Here is a 19972-nt window from a genome sequence, read left to right on the forward strand (position 1 = left end):
CCCCCAGGGACCATATCATCTGGTCCCTCTTCTGCTTTGTCTACTCAAACCCTTGCTGCCTCGGACTGGCAGCTCTCATCTGCTCGATCAAGGTGAGTAATGATATTTTTAGAATTACAAAAAATAGTCTGTTTAAAAATGAAAAAAGGAGAAACATCTTAGAATCTGATTAGGTGGTCTATCTAAACCAATTGCAATGGAACTTTTAAGTTCCCTTGAAGTTAACTATGAATCCACTTTAAACCAATATGGTCCCTCTAGGCCAGAGATCGGAAGATGGCTGGAGACCTGGAAGGTGCCCACCAGTATGGCTCCGCTGCCCGAACCCTCAACACCTTGGCCACAATCATAACGTCAATCATGTTCCTGATTTTCATTTTTTTATTCATACTCGCAGTTGTAAGAATAACCGCAATGCTGAAGGCACACAGAGGCCAACATGGTTATTATCATGGTTCGAATTACGGGGGGTATTGGGGGGGTCTGACTCCCCTAGATGAGACTTAGACCCCCCCCCAAGTAGATGAAAATAATAGTTTGGGGGGGTACTGAAAATTTTTTAATAAAATATAATGTTAGCCTTTCCAAAATTGTATGTATTTAAATGCAGTATTACCATCACATCAATTCAGGAAATAATCTAATGAAATACGATTTTCAAACCCTCACCCCCATTGGGATGTACCATTTCTCAGTATGTTCAGTTGTTTGCTATGGTTCTTCACTAGCTGTCAAATGTACGTAGCCTACTGGGTGCGGGCGCAGGCGCTGGTGTGTGCGAAATTAAGACTAAGTGGCTGAATCAAATTTAAACTCTGCCTATGGTTTTGACTACCATGTATATCATCATGCGTTGTATTTTGTGGTAAACGTTATGAGCAGCTCGTCATCTAAACAGGTTTTCAGAACTGTCTTAATTTGGTTGTTCAGTATTTGTCTCATCCATAATGTAGTCATCGTCTCCAGCTAGATAAATAGCTAAAAGTTCACGCAGCTCCTGAAGCTCTCTGCACCAAGAAAATATTGTCAATATCTTGGAGAAACTAAGGCAATTCTGGTTGCATTAATGCAAGCAGTTTATTATCTCATGGACAAAGTTGTCGGATGGAAACGTGCTCAAATGTGAGTGTGTCAGTTTGAACTGCTGCAGAAGCTAGCTAGGCTAGTCTATCTGTAGGCTGTCTGTAGCCCATCTGTTAATAATTCTGGATTTTACATTTAGGTCGGGTGTTTGACATTTCGGTAATCTGTGCTATTGGTCTGTATGCATTTCCATGTTTGCATTGCACTGCTATACCGAAAAATATTTTTTGACTGTGGCGCGCAATTTTACGCACGGGGCGCACTGTGAAACAGTGTTTATCCGTGCCCGAATCCGACCCTTCCTATAGGGTGCATTGTGCTTGCTAGTATGATTAGTTTTTTTTACCTTGTCGGCCAGCCAGCCACGGTCATATGACCTATATTTCGAAGGAAAATTGACTGTGAACCACAAGTGTGAAATCGTGTGTGTAAGCCTATTGGAGAGTGACGTCACTAGTCAAAATAGGTACCCCCCGAAGCTCATGGTATAATTCGAACACTGGTTATTATTATTCCTGATGGTAAATTTCCAAGCTGCCTGCTGCTGTGCCATGGTTATACTACCTTCTGCTTGTGCTTAACGCAATTCTCAAGTGAAAATGTTTTTGCATCAAACTTTTATTTACTGTCAGTCTCAGCCATGACAATTTCTGTCAATAAAGGTATCTGTATCGTAACTGGAACGCTATGTTTTTTTTTGTTTTTCTTTCTACATCTGAAAGTTTTGTGAGCTAAACAAAGTCATGTGACAAGAACAGGCAACAGGCTGCATCACATGTCAAAAACATTATGAATAAAATGAACAAAAAAATGAGGTCCTGTTATTAATATATCACTATTGAGACATTTTTAACAATGCATCAAAACACATGAACACATTCTGCATGTTATTCGACAGTTTTCATGTTCTGCTTGTAACATTTACACCGTTGCCTTTTTCTTCTTTTTCTTATCTGTGAACCACAACCTTACAGTTACAGAATGAACACACGGACCTTCTCAAACCGATATGAGTGAAGCTGTAGCACATACCGAGCAGGGGGGTATTCCAGAAAGGAGGTTTAACAAACACCGAGATAAAACTTAACCTCTGGGTTGTCTGAACCTGAGGCGACTAAACCCGAGCTGTCGGTTCCAAAACACCGGTTAGCAATCAGTTCAATCAACCCCGTATTGGTTAACCTAGAGTTGTCCGCGTTCACGGCGAAGTTATAAAGGCATCATCTATTGAGAGTCGAAACCATGAGTAAAAACGGCAAAGCGCAGAGCAGCCTATTTTTCTGAAGCGGAGCAGCAAGTTCTGCTTGAGGCGTACGAGGAGGAAAGCAATACTTGCGCCGATTTATGTTTTCCTCCGTGGGTGCTCATGAGCGCACGCCCTTTAAAAAAAACAAAAAAAAAAAAACAGCCGTTTCGCATTTCAGAACCTTAGCAAATGGACAGCGGCCGACACGAACACACACGCATATAGATCGATACTAAAGCCGTAAAGTAGGCTATTTTTCAGGACAGCCCACTCTTCAAAAATACAGATAGCATCATAGTCAAACATCAAACATCAAACATCTATTAAGTATATGGGTTCTCAGTATTTTCCGTGGGTGCTCAAGCACCGGAGCACCCACGGTTTCGGCGCCTATGCCGGGAATCTAATTTGAGCAACAGATTTCAACGGGGTGCGTTATCTTATGCAAATATTATCAGATCCCCTTCAGGCTAATTAATGCGCAGGCTATAACTTAATGTTATATGTGCAATTACAGGGGAATTTGATGGGTATCTTCTGGGGGATAGAGGATACCCATGCCTTCCGACACTCATCACCCCGTACCCTGATCCGGATCCTACACAAATTAGACATAAGTGATTTAGGCGTAGGCCTATTAGGGAAAATACATTGCACTAGTTCATTTTGCTCCTCCTGGGAGGTTGAGGGCTCCGATGACGTGCCCCCAGGATCATCCCCTCCATCATCGGACGCCCTCGATTGATACTGATCGCCAACTCCTCCATAGGGGTGAGGGGGGACACCGCTGGCCCAGAACCGGTCCTCCTCTCCTCTGCTTCCTATTGGCTTTGAAATGAATGTACCTTGTTGCAATATGGCAATTCAAGAATATAATACTCAATAAGTGATGTCTAAGATGATGCACCCAGATATATCTTACCAACTTGGACAATGTTTTTATATTTTGTTATTATCCTCGTACGCCTCGGGCAGAACTTGCTGCTCCGCTTCAGAAAAATAGGCTGCTCTGCGCTTTGCCGTTTTTACTCATGGTTTCGACTCTCAATAGATGATGCCTTTATAACTTCGCCGTGAACGCGGACAACTCTAGGTTAACCAATACGGGGTTGATTGAACTGATTGCTAACCGGTGTTTTGGAACCGACAGCTCGGGTTTAGTCGCCTCAGGTTCAGACAACCCAGAGGTTAAGTTTTATCTCGGTGTTTGTTAAACCTCCTTTCTGGAATACCCCCCTGCTGTTCTCCATAAGTAAAGTTTTCTGTTGCTGTCCGAGTCGCTTCCACAGTATTTTTTTCAAGTTTAACTCTCAACAGCTTTTATTTCTTCCTCCCTGGCTCACCAGTGTTTGGTATGTCTGCCTCTAGGTGGAGCTCCAAATTACTACCCAAACAGCTTCAGTGCTCCAGAGACCCAGCCTCAGTTTGAAGGTGTCTCCTGATGTGGCCTGTTACAACGCATATTAAGATAATGTCACATAGGTAATGATAAATGATCAGGCTTTGTGTAAAATATTCAAGTATTCTCTACTTTTTGATGAAGCCAAACGCTATATTTTATAAAGCTACATTCACCAATATCTGCTGTTTTTGTTTTCAACACTTAGAATTAAAATATTTGACATTATGACACAGCATACATCATTTACCTTTAAAGCAGACTCTCTGACACAGTGTTGAACTTTAGAAGAAGAGTTTTGTTGCAAGATGTATAAAACAACCACATGACCCCACTGAAATTCTTAAAGTCCTGGTTTCAGATATATGTGCCTGTCAGTCTGCCTTACTATGTATAACCAGAACTGTAGATCTTTTATTAAAATGCATAGTAACTGTAATATACACTGATCAGAAATAACATTAAAACCACTGACCATCTTGTGACAATTCCGTGTTCTGCTGTGAAACTTCTGGACCTGGCATTCATGTTCATGTTACTTAGACATGCACCACCCACCAAGACCAGACCAGACACCCCCACCCCATAGCAATGACACTCCTTGATGGCAGCAGCCATCCCCAGCAGGATGCAGCCTGACACAGGCACACACACTAAAAGGGGTTAGGAAGAACTAAAGAAAACATGAAGAACAGCAAAAGGTGTTGACCTGGCCTCCAAATGCACTAGGAGATTCCTAAAGCTTTTTTTTGTTTGTTTTTGGAAGTTCCTAACATCTTTACGATAAGTGCTGCACACTGAAAAGACTCTCAACAGCATTTATTTCTTCCTCCCTGGCACCAGTGTTTGGTATGTCTGATCTCTAGGTGGAGCTCCAACAGCTTCAGTGCCCCAGAGACCCATCCTCAGTTTGTAGAGTCCAAGTTCAACAGTGTAGTTGAAGATAACTATTTCCTACATTTTGATAAATGATCAGAAGCCCAAATAGAAGCACAAATAACTGTACTTCTTTTCTGAAAAATATTATATATTTCAAAGCTACAGTCACCAATATGTTGCTGTATCACCTGTAGGTTACAGGTGTCCCTGATTATGCCAAACTTTCCGAGAACTATCACAACAACTCTCTTCTTGTTTATGGTCCATGCCTTCTCTCTTTAGGTTCTCTCCTCTTACTAGTGTTGTTTTCAGCAAATATATGTATTTATATGTATGTATATAGAGAGTGTAGGTTTCTAGCTTCCACACTCAGGTTCTGAATCAACAGAAACACCAGATACTTTGGCAGAACTTGGCAGGAGCCCTGAAGGGACCCCAGTTCTTCATCCAGAACTTGGTGAGTCCACATCATTAGATACATATCATAATTTATTAAGATGGATAATATTAACTATTGTGTTGTATGTACATGTTGAAACCACAAAACACTGAGCCTTCGCTGGGGTGAATACAAGAGTGTGAACATGCATAAAACCTGGAGGTTAATCCAATCCTAAAAATGGTTTCAGGCATGGTTTTAAAGGGTGTCTTGGATCGTTTGTTTCTCAGATGTTGTGAAAAAAATCTTCACTCTTCTTTGAAATCCCCCTCTGAACAATATCTTTGCTTTGCTTGATTATAGGGTTCTGTTTGTGTATTCATTTTCAACAGTTAGTTTTAGTATTCATTGCATTTAAATCAGAGTAACTTGCTCTCACCCACTGTCACCATCAACAACGGTTACTCTAAGCCCTGTGGTTTCCTGTAGAAGTGGAATTTTTTTTTTGCTGTGAGTGTGTGGTCAGGGTGCACTTTTTCACTTTGAACAAATCAGTCCACCTATTTTTAGAAGCTTTCAGCCTGAAAGAATTGTACGCACACGCACACGCACATGCACACACAAACATACACAGAAAGAAAACCAACAAACACAATAAACAAGGACAACATTACAAAGACATGATGCAGTTGACTGCACCAAATGCAGATATGCATATAGCGGACCATGCTGGTTGCAATAGTGTGTACTTTGACTACCCTAACCCTTTTGTGTCTGTTTTCCAGGAAATACGTTGACACTAAGAAGGGCTTAGATATAGTCAAATTCATATTTACAGCCAAGGTATTCCACATCCTCCAGGCCAAAAACGAAGTGGTCTATGCCTTTGTTACAAACCCACTGATGTCTGCAAAACTTAATTTTGTCTCGAAAGACGTTCATGTTTTGATCCAAACTGTTGTTCTTTTGTTTGTGTGTGTTTGTTTTTCTTTGGACATTCAAGCCCTTTAACTTTATTACTGACTCCAGTTTCCACTCTAAAACCTGGAAAATTATGTTCTCCCTGTGTCTGCGTGGGTTCTCTCCGGGTACTCCGGCTTCCTCCCACCATCCAAAGACATGCTGGTTAGGTTAACTGGTGATTCTAAATTGGCCGTAGGTGTGAGTGTGAATGGCTGTCTGTCTCTCTGTGTCTTACAACATTTTTCGAAGTGGACCCACAGGAAGTGCAGCAATGGTGACGTGAGTAACGACACTACTGATCTACTGAAGTTTTTGATTCAAAGCGCTTAAATGCTCAAAGAAACCCAAAAAACGTTTGCACGATACTAAGTCAGTAACAATACTTTTATAATACTATGTTCCAGAGCACACTAAAAAACCACTATAGACAGGAAACCCTTGTGGTGTCACCGCAGTGCCCAGGATATTGAGGGCAAAAGTCTAACCAAACTAAGAGGGATACATTAATGCGGCATGCAGCGGGGTTGTGCGTGAAACGATGCTGCTCTGGACAGACTCTCCATCCTGCCTATCACATTGTCTTCACCTCGGCCACCAGGAAACTGTTCTCAAGAGGATGGAGGCTCAGCCCTCTCCTCGATGGAGAACACAGACATGGGCAACGACTCTGACCCTGGTCTGTAGATACACTTATGGAATCGCTTCCTTGTAACAATTTAAAGCATTTACTACATAGCCATCAACTACATTTACACCGTATTTAAGTAAACATACGTAAAAAGTACACAGAAGTGATTAACTATTTCAAACTCCTTTCAACAGACAACCATGAGTACCTCTCTTCCAGCACATCACCTAGAAGTCTGTCAGCAGAAGACTTCTGGGTACAAGTTTTTCTTGGCAGTCAGGTGGCTGCCCTCACTTGCACGAAGGCCTAATGGCAGGTAACGGGCATGAGACCTCAAGGTCTTCCTTTGGCTCAGAGTGCAGCCTCAGCTCTATGGAGTCCCACACATCCACTGAGCTGAGGGGCAACTGTCTTTTGGAAAGCCCTGTTGAGTTTTCACCCGTTCCGCCATCTCCTCCTCAAGCAGTTCCTGCATCAAGGAACAGAGCGTCTCGACTGCCAGTGCTGTTGGCGAGACTGAAAAGAAAAGGTTGGTTGCTCTGAAGACGTACTCTTGAATGATAAAGACTGTCTTTAGTGGAAACACTTGAGATTTCATTTATGTTGTTTCATGATAGAGGCACACATTGCAGAATTGTGGTCCTTGTAAAGCTACTTTTCTGAAGTATCAAAGCATGTATTTAGAAAGGTTACGTTAACATAAATCACCTACATAAACGTGCTGTGGGGGCATCAGGTATAACCAATTTGACTTTATCTCAACAGACAGTTCTATCTGATCTGATATGATCTGGTCCTCTGTGGTGAAGTCATTGGCCTAAACACCTCCAACTGTTTTTCCATTGAATAAAAGACAACTCTGGACTTTCCTACACCATGCAAAGGTTGTCAGTGCAGCAGGTACGTTCCTTTCTGCCCTTCCTGAATAATTTCAACAGGCTATAGAGTTAAATCTTTATTAACCAGCTTCTTGAACTTCTTGAACTGTTTTAGCTGCAACATTGTCTTCAGTGTTCTGAATGAAGGGAAACGAGAGTAACACGTGTTTTGCTGTTCAACAGGAAAGAAGACAGACAGAGACTGCAGAATGAAGCCTGTGAAGACTTTGATGAAACCTGTAGAGAGTCTGTCGCACTGCACTAGACAGCAGTCTGGTGTACCAGCTGAGGGAGTGCTGGATTTTATGTCAGTTGTCAGTTTTGGTATTAAACCTTTCAGTGTGACATTCATACGTCTTCCCAATTTGAGAGAGGAGACGGTAAATATTGTGATTTTTGTGTAGTATTCATTCATTCATCTTCTGTAACCACTTGTCCTGTGAAGTGTCACGGGAGGCTGGAGCCTATCCCTATCACATGCACAGGGAGAACATGCAAACTCCACACAGAAAGGCCTCAGTCGGCCAACGGATTCAAACCCGGAACCTTCTCGCTGTGAAGCATCAGTGCTAACCACAACACCACTGTGCTGCCCCGATTTTTGTGCAGTATAAAAATGCTTCAGCAAAGCGTGGCTACTTTGAGGACTCTAAAATATGAATCATATTTGGAGTTATTTCACACTTTTTTGTTTACTTTTTTTTTTTTTTTTTTTTGCCGCACCGGTTGAAGCCGGCAGCTGCTTGCAACAGCTCTTACTAGAGCTCTCTTATTTTCGAATTTAATTCACTTTTCGCTTCCCTTTTTGTGGAGATTACTTTTGTACATACTTTTTCAGACAGCATTACACTTTTTTAGTTTTGTTTTTTTATTGGGAGTCTCGCTATAGCCAAATATATAGCAGGAAAACAACATCGAGAAGAGAGAGAGGGAAAGGAAGAAGCTGGATAAGATCATCAGGAAGTCCAGCTCTGTCCTGGGCTGCCCCTTGGACTCGGTGGGTGACGGGGGAGTTCTGGCTGAACTGTCCTCCATGCTGGACGATGAGTCCCGCCCCCCTCCATGGTGACCTGACGGGACTGAGGAGCAGCTTCAGTAACAGACTGCTTCACCTTCGATGTGTGAAGGAAAGATGCAGAGGGGGTCTTTCCTTCCTGCTACTGTTGGGCCCCACAGCGAGCACTCCTAATATGTGCAATATTATTACACCTTATGATGTAATAACACCAGTCTGTGCAATATGTCTATTATCTGTTCTATCTCTGTCATTTCTGCATGCTGTTGCAAACTGCAATTTCCCCATTGTGGGACAAATAAAGGTTTTCTTATTCTTATTCATAGTTTGGGGTTCTCTACAATGTAAATAGTCATGAAAATAAAGAAAAAACATTAAATGAGAGGGTATGTCCAACTGCACAAACTCTCCCAACTTCCCAGTTTGGCGGTCACAGTGCTAAATGTTCTGATCACCTTCCACATTTCTCTAGTCCTTGTTTTAGCACTTGGTATTTCTTGACCTTCTCATGTTCCTTCTTCTTGATATAACACCCGGGGTAGCTACATCTATCAGTACGTCACTCTTGTGACGTTTGTCCATCACTACACTGTCTGGTTGGTTAACCAGTGGAGTGACAAATAGGATGTTCAAATAGGAAGCTCTACCAAATTGTTTAAGCAATTAATAGGACAGTATTCAGAATTCTGAATAAGTATTCAGAACATCTAGATGAAGATATGTCATAGTTGAACAGGAAAGACTAGTGTTAATGGTTTCCTGAAAATTGATTTTTTGACAGTTTTAAACGGCTCATATTTGAATTTTTGGGATTTATCTATTTTTCAAAGAGTGACACTTAACTGTTAACTGTGTTGGTGAATCATTTCCTGTATTCATGCGATGAAACCACAGCACATTTGCAAATCACAAAATGTACAAGCAAGTCTTCACTGTGGTTTAATGGCAAATGTTTAAAACGCTACAGCACGAATCTTCCACAAGGCGTTGTGTGCACATGGCACCTTGAAAAAGATAAAATATAATAGTAATTTACATTTTGAATAGAGCGTGAGCATGCATACAAACCTGAAAGATAATCTGACTCAGAAAATGAACAGGGTGACTTAGGGTGGACATCATCTCATTTGCTGTGAATGCACCACCGAACGAATCTTCACAGATCTTTGCTATAACTCTCTGAACAATAAGAGACTGTCTTTGCAGAATATTGTAGGCTTCTTTCATACCATATATACAGGTTAGCAGTGTACATGTTGGTTCAAACATTCAGCCCCCAGTAAGTGATTTAAAGGTAATGGAGATTTATTTTGTAAAAAACATTTCTGTGCTGCTCGCAAATACTGTTACCACAAAACAAAGCACACTTCAGTGCAGAAACCCACACTGTTGTTTGCACTGAAGTTTACGTCAAGAAGTGTGAAAGGCTGTCTCCTTTTAGTTTTTTCTTCATTTCACAATGTGGTCAGGGCGCTTCTTCCACTGATGTATTTCAAGGCAGTATTTCAAAGATGTATTCCAGTTACTACAAGTGAACATACTAAATAACAAACGTTGGAGGGTTAATGCTGTGGTTGGTTATTTTCAGCTCCAAGACGTCAATTTTCCTCAAAATACTCAAAGCTAGCAGTAGTTCATCAAGCTTATGATCTACTGAGCTAAACTTGTGTTTAGCAATACAAAAACAGACAGATAATAAATAGAGAGCACATCATTATTGTCATATATACAGAATGAGCATTCATTTAACTAGAACAGGTAATTATGACAGTGCTAGAGTTCAAATTGCCACGAATTGCCATGAATGTAGTGTCAAATATCATAAATATATTTATAAAAACAAAAACAAATCAAAGTGAAAGTGGCTTGTCCAACATCTGAGGGGGTGTCGCTTGGGCTCCTTGGCGTCCTCAGGAAGTATAAGTGTTGCTGAGCCTTCTCGGTGAGAGCTGTGGTGTTTTCGGTCCAGGAGAGGTCCTCTTCATAAACTGTTTTTTTGAATGAGTAACTAAAAACGTTTTATCTTAATGATCATTTTCCTCAAGTGCTTGAGTTTTGTATCCACCATTTTGCCATTTCCTTTAGACTAACCTGCATCAGCTTCTAAACTCCAAATTTCAAATTTTCTTTCATATAGACTTACCTTAAAGGGGAACTACCGTTTTTTACAACCTGGACCTTATTTCTGGCATATAATATATGATCGTTTACTCACCTATATAACTTTGGTGTCATTTTTAGTCCTTCGGGAGATATTTAGCTCCAGCTGAGCGCCACGTATATCCATATAGTGGGAGAGATCGGGGCACCGAAACGCAGCCTCTAAATAACGCATTATCTGCCGCGAAACCCGTTCATTTTAACAATATTTTGTTATGATACCCTAGTGCTATTCTCCATTTAGTCCGGAGTTACCTGTTATCATCATCCAAAGATTGAGCTTCTAACTTCTGACCTGGATGATGTCATCTCTGAGCGCCGCACACACCTGTGACAGTTGGCTTGTTTACCTGTAATTTACTACTGCTAGTTTTTTGCAACACAGCTGAATATTTTTTCCGATTCTGAGCTTGTGGACGACGACTTTGTTTATGATGGACGTCCTTACCATTTTGAGCCAGAGTATATGGATGAGGAGCTCGTTGAAAGGAGGATGCGGAGGCAGAAAGCGGAACAGCTGGCCAAAGAACAACAAACCGCTGCACGTCCGCAAGTAGATACGGTAACAGGTAATTTTGGACTCAACGGGGAATAGCACTAGCGTATCATAACAAAAATTGGTGAAATGAACGAGTTTCGCAGCAGATAATGCGTTATTTAGAGGCAGCGTTTCGGTGCCCCAATCACTCCCACTATATGGATATACGCAGCGCTCCACTGGAGCTAAATAGCTTTCGAAGGACTAAAAATGACACCAAAGTTATATGGGTGAGTAAACGATCGTATTATATGCCAGAAATAAGGTCCAGGTTGTAAAAAATGGCAGTTCCCCTTTAAGTATCACAAAATACACCATACCCTATAAAAAACAATGGTAGCATTATTAAATATTATTCAGATGTTTCTTTGCCAATATATGAATGACTTCATTGAATTAGTAAAAGGTTTGACCTAACTGTGGCGCTAAAGGAGGAGTCAGGTAAGCCCTGAATTCATTAAGTCATCTGAGGAAAATATCATCTCAGTTAGGGGCTACCTCATATGTTACATGAAATAGTATTAATAACAAACACACCTGAGCTAACACTAATCATCTTTCTTCATAAACTGAAGCAAGCAGCAATTAAATGAAATTAAACTGAACTGAAAACAAAAAATAAAAACCTGTGAAAAATACAATAGGATAAAACAAGGCTTGGCCAGCTTCCAATGATGTTTTTGTAACCCTCTCGAGGAGAAACCTCAAAAGGAAATCCTCACATGACAGTGACTCTTAAGTTCGCACGCATCTCCTCCGAACTACATCTGAGCTGAGAGCCATGAATCTCCAAAGTTATCCAACTGCATCTGTTCCATCGCAGGACAGAGGGTATGATGGGTTTTCTGGACAGCCTGCACCTTCCACAGTGGTTCAATACACCGCGGTGAACGTCACTGCTGAGACCACATCATCTGGTCCCTCTTCTCCTTTGTCTACTTTAACCCTTGTTGCCTCGGACTGGCTGCTCTCATCTTCTCTGTCAAGGTGAGTTTTTGTGGAACAGTTCAGAATTTCTTAGATGAATGTCTTTCATGTGCCAAGCTTCTGTTATTATTATAATAATAATTTTAAGAAAAGAAAAAAAGAAAAGAAAAGGACAGTCTTACTAAATGCTGACCCAGTCTACCAGATTCCTGCACTTTGTTGTACATTAATTTCACTGAGGCCACAACTAGAAACAACAACTAATGATAAGTACACAACATCTATGAAAGGAATAGTAGAACGAGGACAATTTATGTATATTTCCAATATGTTATGACATTTCCTCGTCAAAAACAAAGAGTAGAACAGAAATGTGAAGAAAACTATGTGTCTAGGAAAGGAAGAATATAGATAGATAGATAGATAGATAGATAGATAGACAACTTTATTGATCCCTTTGGATCAATAAGATTAATAAATATTGTGATTGTACATGGTTTGTTATTGGACATTCTTAAAGAGAAAAACAGACTGCATATTATTATTGCACCCTATTATTGCAGATTATTCAGAAGGAAGGGAACCCTGACTGCTCCCCTTGTCCTTCAGTCCCTTTTCTTTTTGTCCTCCTCCCCACAAATGAGTGGTTGAACAGTTTGATAGCACTGGGGGCAAATGAGTTCTTCAGTGTATTGGTGCCAACCACCGAGCCAGTCCGCCTGATCAGCTTCTCCAACCTGGAGAGGTCTGCTTTTGAGTTGGAGTGAAAGAAAAAACAACTGCAGTGGTACTTTTAAGATCCCCTGAAGTTGAAGATAACTACTTTCAGTATGATTTGGTCCTTCTCAGGCCAGGGACCGGAAGATGGCTGGAGATCTGGAAGGTGCCCGACACTACGGTTCCACTGCTCGCTGCTTGAACATCACCCCCACAGTTTTGACTTCAGCTGCGATTATTACAATCATTGTCTTGTTTGTACAGGCAAATGAGTATTACAACCGTTACAGGTATCGTTATGGTTGGTAAATGTCACATTTGAGTGCTGCTGTGACTCTGTGATATTTGTGTCTTCCTGCCCTATGTCTACGCTTGTTAACACCCTAGGATAAAAGCAAAAGTATTTCAATATTCAAAATTTCTATCATTAACTTCTGTGTCTCAGCCAATAAAGATGTCTGTATCAAAACAGTTTGTAGTATTCCTGTGGTATTTTTTATAAACATATCCTACACAGTGTTGGGAGTAACGCGTTACAAAAATAATGTAATTAATGTATTGCTTTTTGCTGTAACGTGGTAATGTAAGGCATTCCAAAAAAAATTTGGGTAATATTTTACTCGGTACAAAGGTCAGTAACGCGCGTTACAATGCATTTTAACCCGAAATTAAGTGGTGTTTTGTTTTTATACTATTGCCAATAACACTGCGAGATCAGCAGAGGAGAAAAATCCCCCCCAGTGGTATGATCCACCCCTCTCGTTTACCCCTCCCTCCCCCACGCAGGCAGCGCGCACACACCTTAGGTTTGGCTGACCACCTGAGGGCCGTGGCTCCTATAAGTTACCAAACGATCTATTTACTTTATCACTCAACACCAACACATTACAGTCATGAGCAACAGCCCTAACTTTTACTGTTGTTGTTATTGTTCAGTAGGAGTTTACTAGCTGACGTTTTTTTCTCTCTCTCTGGTAAGCTAATAGTGCAGGTTGTCAATCAACCACTGTCCACAGTTTATATTGAGCTTTTGGTTTGTGCATATGTGTTGATGTTAAAACCAAGGTTTAAGACTAATACTGCCTATCTACAGAGGACATTTACAGCTTTTGCAACGATAACAAATGTAAAGGGGTGGGGCTTTGGTACCTTTCTCTTTCTCATTAAGCTAAATGTCAGTTTAGGTACTAAACAGTTATATAAAATCTTAAAAATAAAAACTTATTTAAAAAAATGTTTTCAGCATTCTAATTACCTTACAAAGATTGGGGAATTAGAAAAAATGGTGATTGGATAATATATATATTTTTTTCCTGGTAGTCAGGAGGTTAGGTGGGGTTGCTTTTTTGACCTTAAGTTTGTTTTGCACTTATTGTTCCTACCTCATCTTCTTATTTAAATGCGATTTCTTTTCTTTATTTTTTAAACCAAATGATAGCTTCGTGACACAGTAGTTTGACATTAAATGAAGATGTGCTGTCTCATTTATTGTTGTCTTTCCAGTCTTTGGTGGGGAGTGCTCAGCACCCCTAAAGCTCTGACCCCAGAATCACCCCTGACTGTGCCTATACATTCTTCTGTTGTTAGCCTTAAGCCTAGGAGCATAATAAGATACATTTAGAATTTATATTAATACAGAAGTTATATATTTCCAGTTATTTTGGTGAAAGTAATTTAAAAGTAATGCAGTAGTAGTGTAATGTCTTACAATTCAGAGACAGTAATATTATAATGTAACGAATTACTTTGAAATGACAGTAACAAGTAATACATAATGTATTACGTTTTTGAAGTAACTTGCCCAACACTGATCCTACATCCTACACATAACAAGAACAAGTAGCACATTGCATAAAATATAGTGGCTACTCTACAAACTGAAATTAAATGTACCTTATTAACTGGGAACTTTAGTTGTTTAAATATTGAACACGGGCGGCACAGTGGAGAGGTGGTTAGCACTGATGCCTCACAGCAAGAAGGTCACCGGTTCGAATCCATGGGCCGGCTGGCCTTTCTGTGTGGAGTTTGCATGTTCTCCCTGTGTCTGCGTGGGTTCTCTCTGGGTACTCTGGCTTCCTCCCACCATCCAAAGACATGCTCATTAGGTTAATTGGTGATTCTAAATTGGCCGTAGGTGTGCGTGTGAGTGTGAATGGTTGTCTGTCTCTGTGTTAGCCCTGTGATGGACTGGCAACCTGTCCAGGGTGTACCCCTGCCTCTCGCCCGATGACAGCTGGGATAGGCTCCAGCAGACCCCCGTGACCCTTAACAGGACTAAACGGGTATAGAAGACGAATGAATGAATATTGAACACCTTTTAAAATCTGAATATATAAAGTAATATATATTGTATATCGCAAACGTATCCTACATCCTACACATAACAAGAACAAGTAGCACATTGCATGAAATATAGTGGCTACACTACAAACTTAAATTAAATGTACCTTATTAAATGGGAACTTAAGTTGTTTAAATATTGAACACCTTTTAAAATCTGAATATATAAAATAATACATATTGTATATCGCAATGAGGCAGTTTCTTACAGGGATTCATTTAGTTCTTTACGCCACCTGTATGTGGCAGAGTGTGTGTGTTTTGTTGCAGTTAAAAAGACAGTGATAAAAATGTCTGTGTACAAGGGCAGTAAGTGTACTGGCAGGATACTGATTAGTTTGTTGAAACAGGAATACAGGTCTTTTTTTACAATTAGTGTATGAAATGCACATCAATAAATCAAATTTAATCACAGGTGTGGGTATACCTTCTAGATGAAGACTAACACCAGAGACATTGCCAGAACTTGACAGGCACCCTGACGGGAGCCACATCCTGTTTAGGTACTTATTACATTTATTCTGTAATATTACTTGCAGAATAAATATAATTTCTAAAGACTGACCCAGAACCAGTTCCTTGTATTCATAAACTACACGGTGTAACTGTTGAAAATTTAAAAATGTACCAGCAAACCTTCACTGTAGTTATTTGAGTGTGGGCAAAGCAAAGCTGAGAACTGCACAGCACAAATCCTTCAAAAGGCATCGTTGGCACATGGCAACTTAAAAAAAATAAAAATAAACTTTACATTTTTGAGTAACGGCGAGTGTGAGTATGCACGAAAACCTGAAGGTTAATCCAATCCTAACAATGAACATAAAAACTGAACGTATGGTTTTAAAGGGTGACTTGATGTGGACACTGTGTATATAAGTCATTTAAAGATATTATGTACTATACAGAGTAAAGAATTGATATTTTCTTGTTGTGGAAGGCAGTGGCTTTACGTTTGTGCCTTTTGACCCGCTTATTCCTGTTAAGGGTCACGGGGGTCTGGGAGGGAGACGTACTGATGTCCTTTCAATCGTCTTTATTCTGACAACAAAGATGAAATAAAACAAACGGATGATTAGCTCGATCTCCCTCAAGCAAGCCCCTAAAATGTGGACATAACACAGATATATTAACATTAACCCATGAAACGAGGCCCAGTAAGTCATAAAACAAATGGAAAGAAGGAAACTGCTCACCTCTCTCACAGAAAACAAAGACAAGAGGGAGAGTTCTGGCGGTACAAGGGCCTTTATAGACATATGGGGTTCCCCGAAAAAGGAATACAGGGAACACAGGCGAACTAAGGTTCCGCCCGAGGGGAAGTAGCTCACAATTAGCAGGTATGTTAAACAAACAACAAGAAAAATTAATTTTGTGCAATTTAACAAGAAGCATAACCCCTGTTACACTCACCCCCCTAGAATTGCACAAAATTCTTGGCCGCATTACAAAACACAGGTCCAAAAACCGGCCCAAATATAACAATAATACATACAGTCAGCGATATAAGCTTCCCATCAAAAGGATAGGAGATTCAGAGATTCACTCGGCGCCCAGCAAAAACTCAAAATACTCCATAGACAAAATGAAGTGCCTTATACACCACACATAAACAGGCCAACAATGTGTTCCCTCAACCAAAAACAAACAAACAAAAAAAAATGGTTATGTAACTGGAGGTCATCATAGAAGCAGAAGAAAGAGTCCAAGGTTAAACATAACAGAAAATATATAAACATGTGTACCAAGTAACCCCACGTATGGATTTCAATTTTACCCATCACACATGAATTACAGGATTGGGGATTTGCTCAAATCCTAACATTGTCTCAAGCTGTTTCATTGATTCAATCAGATGACACACAGGTCTAATGACTGCCAAACCGTGAGGTGAGTCCATCTTCTACATTTGGACTCTGAGATGACTCTGGGCAGGCAGGAGGTGGACGTGGTAGGGGAGTAGGATGGACTGATGGTTGGCCCAGGACACCCGTAGGAACAGCTGGAACAGGGGAGGCCGGGAGGGGGAAGGGCCTGGAGATCGCCCTGTCCAGGGGACTAATCAATAGAGGACTGTTCATGTACCCATGAGGCAGTGCGAGCATCATCCCGCTCACTAACATTCAAGAGGGAACCAGCAAGGAACGGTTCAGCTGTTGCAGCTGCAGTGTCCAACCCAGACATTCCAGTATCATGCCAATCGGATAGAGATGGGACACTATCAACGCTAGGGGCAGGTGTGGGCAGTGGGACAACAACATCATCCAAAGTATCATTCAGGGGGAGGAAGTTGACCTGGAGCAGTAAGTTTCTATGGATCATGTCCGTCCTGATCTCTGATACGGTAAATATGTAAGGCAGGTTTTGCAGCAACCACAGTATAGACAGTGGGCTTCCATTTATCAGAAAGCTTGCGCTTCCCAGTACCACCCTTGTTCGCTAGCAGCACCCGATCCCCTACAGACAGAGACTGACCTTTGACCCGTTTATTGTACCGATCACACTGATGTTTTTGCTCAGCTGTGCAGTTCTCCTGAGCCACGGCCATGGCACAGTGCAGGTCTTCCAAAAGACTGTGTCTGACTATAAGTGTCATAGTCAGACACAGTCACATCGCGAAACACGTTCTTGAACATGAAGTCAACTGGGAGCCTAGGAACTCTCCCAAACATCAAATAGAAAGGTGCGAACCCTGTGGTCTCATGAACAGTGCAGTTATAAACAAAGGTCATGGACTGAATCATCTGCGGCCATTTCTGTTTGGATCGAGGAGGCAGAGATCTCAGCATGTTACCCAAGGTACGATTAAACCTCTCAGTACCACCGTTACCCATAGGATGATATGGTGACGTGTGCGATTTGTCAACCCCCGACAGCTTCAGGAGCTCAGCAATCAGCTCACTTTCAAAATTCGCTCCCTGGTAGGAGTGTAAGCGCTGAGGAAAGTCATAGATGCAGAAATAGTTGTCCCACAGTTTCTTGGCTACTCTCTTAGCAGTCTGATCTTGACAGAGGAAAGCATGTGTAAGCTTGGTAAAATGATCAGTGATCACCAGAACATCAACAGACCTGTTGTCAGTACTCTCAGCTGATGGACGGCTCAGGGGATTTGCTAATGACACACCTGCGACAACACTTCACATAATTGCGCACATCTCTCTCCATGTTATGCCAGAAAAAGCGCTGGTGAGCCAGCGAAAGTGTGCAGGTCTGACCCTGGTAACCAGCGTGGTCATGCACACCAGACAGGGCGTCCTCCTTTAGTGAATCAGGTACAACAAACTGAAACCTCTTATGCTTGGATAAAGGGTCCTTCGTGACCCTGTAAAGGATACCATTCATGAGTGTCAGTTTATCCCATTGTTTAAGGAGCCTGATGGTCAGTTGACTTTCATTGCAGCATTCACGTCTGGAGGGTCTGCGCTTCCTCTCAACATAGTAAGCAACCCTGGAAATGACTGAGTCTGCTGAGGTGCTGATTAGACTGAAGGTCACCAAGAGACAAGGAAGGGAGCGTGTCTTGACCAGGGGGCATCAGAACAGTCAGGTGATCAGCAAGAGAGGCTGCTCGCCGTCTGGGGGCAGAGTCCCAGTCATCCAAAGAGGAGAGGAGAGAGGAGACATCGTCCTCAGACAGGGAACCATTGAAGGCAGTTGGAGGAGAGGAAGTATCCAAGGACTGAGGTTGACAGGTAAGGCGAAAAGTGTCCTGCACACATCCACAATTAACATCCTGAGCCTGATCTAGTAGCCCAGAGTAAGATTCACACAGCAGTCTCTCCCTCAAAGGTTTCACAACGGGGTCCCTACTGAGAGCCTCTGCCACCACATTCAAGCGACCAGGAATATGCTTGATCTCAAAGGAATATGGAGCCAGTTTTGAGACCCAACGCTGCTCGCAGGCATCGAGCTTTGACTTGGTCAGTATATATGTGAGTGGGTTGTTATCTGACCAAACAGTGAACTTATGACCCTTGAGCCAATGACTGAACTTATCACACACTAAGTTTTGAGAGCTAGGGATTCTAGCCTGTGAGCTGGGTAGTTAGCTTGGCTGCGAGTGAGGGTTTTGCTTGCGAAAACAATAGGTCTCGCTCTCTCCTTGCCGGCTGGCACCTGAGAAAGAACAGCACCTAGACCAGGGATGGGCAACCTAAATGATGGAGGGGGCCACAATTTTTCACCAACACTACCAGAGGGCCACATAGGACTGCGCACTTAACCAGATATGATAAAACTGCCATTTTAAATATGTTTGTGTGTGTATAATTAGAATATATATATATATGTGTGTGTGTGTGTGTGTGTGTGTGTGTGTGTTTATTGAAGCAAACAAAAAGTAACCACTTACTGTGATTTTTTTTTAAATTAATTTGTGCATTTTTACACCAAGAAACAGTTTAACATTTCCCTGTATACCCACTCTACCTCACCACTATCAGCAGTGGGCAGGCCCGGAGTGGCTAATCGAGAGGACCGGGACAATTCCCGGTGGGCCGGTCTGACTTTCGGGCCACGAGGGCTGGTGTTCAATTATTATTTATTTATTTATTTATTTATTTATTTATTTTGGGTCGGTGTTCAGTCATGGCACTGAGTGGGTATCACGTAGGCTGTTACCGCTGTCGCTGGCCCGTCTCCGCTTGCAGCTCTTTTCCTTTTTCTTTGTTTTTGCAGACGCAGCCTGACGTAACACGTCCGTGCACACCGCACACTGTCAGTGGTGTCTGGAGCCTGGCTCCAGCCCCAGAAGTGCAAGGGTGTTTGCAAAATGGAAAATAAAAAGAGCATGGGTGGCGCAGAAAAAGCGAGAATTAAAA

The sequence above is a fragment of the Chelon labrosus genome, assembly GCF_963514085.1.
Source record: "Chelon labrosus genome assembly, chromosome: 11".
In the NCBI taxonomy this organism is placed as follows: domain Eukaryota; kingdom Metazoa; phylum Chordata; class Actinopteri; order Mugiliformes; family Mugilidae; genus Chelon; species Chelon labrosus.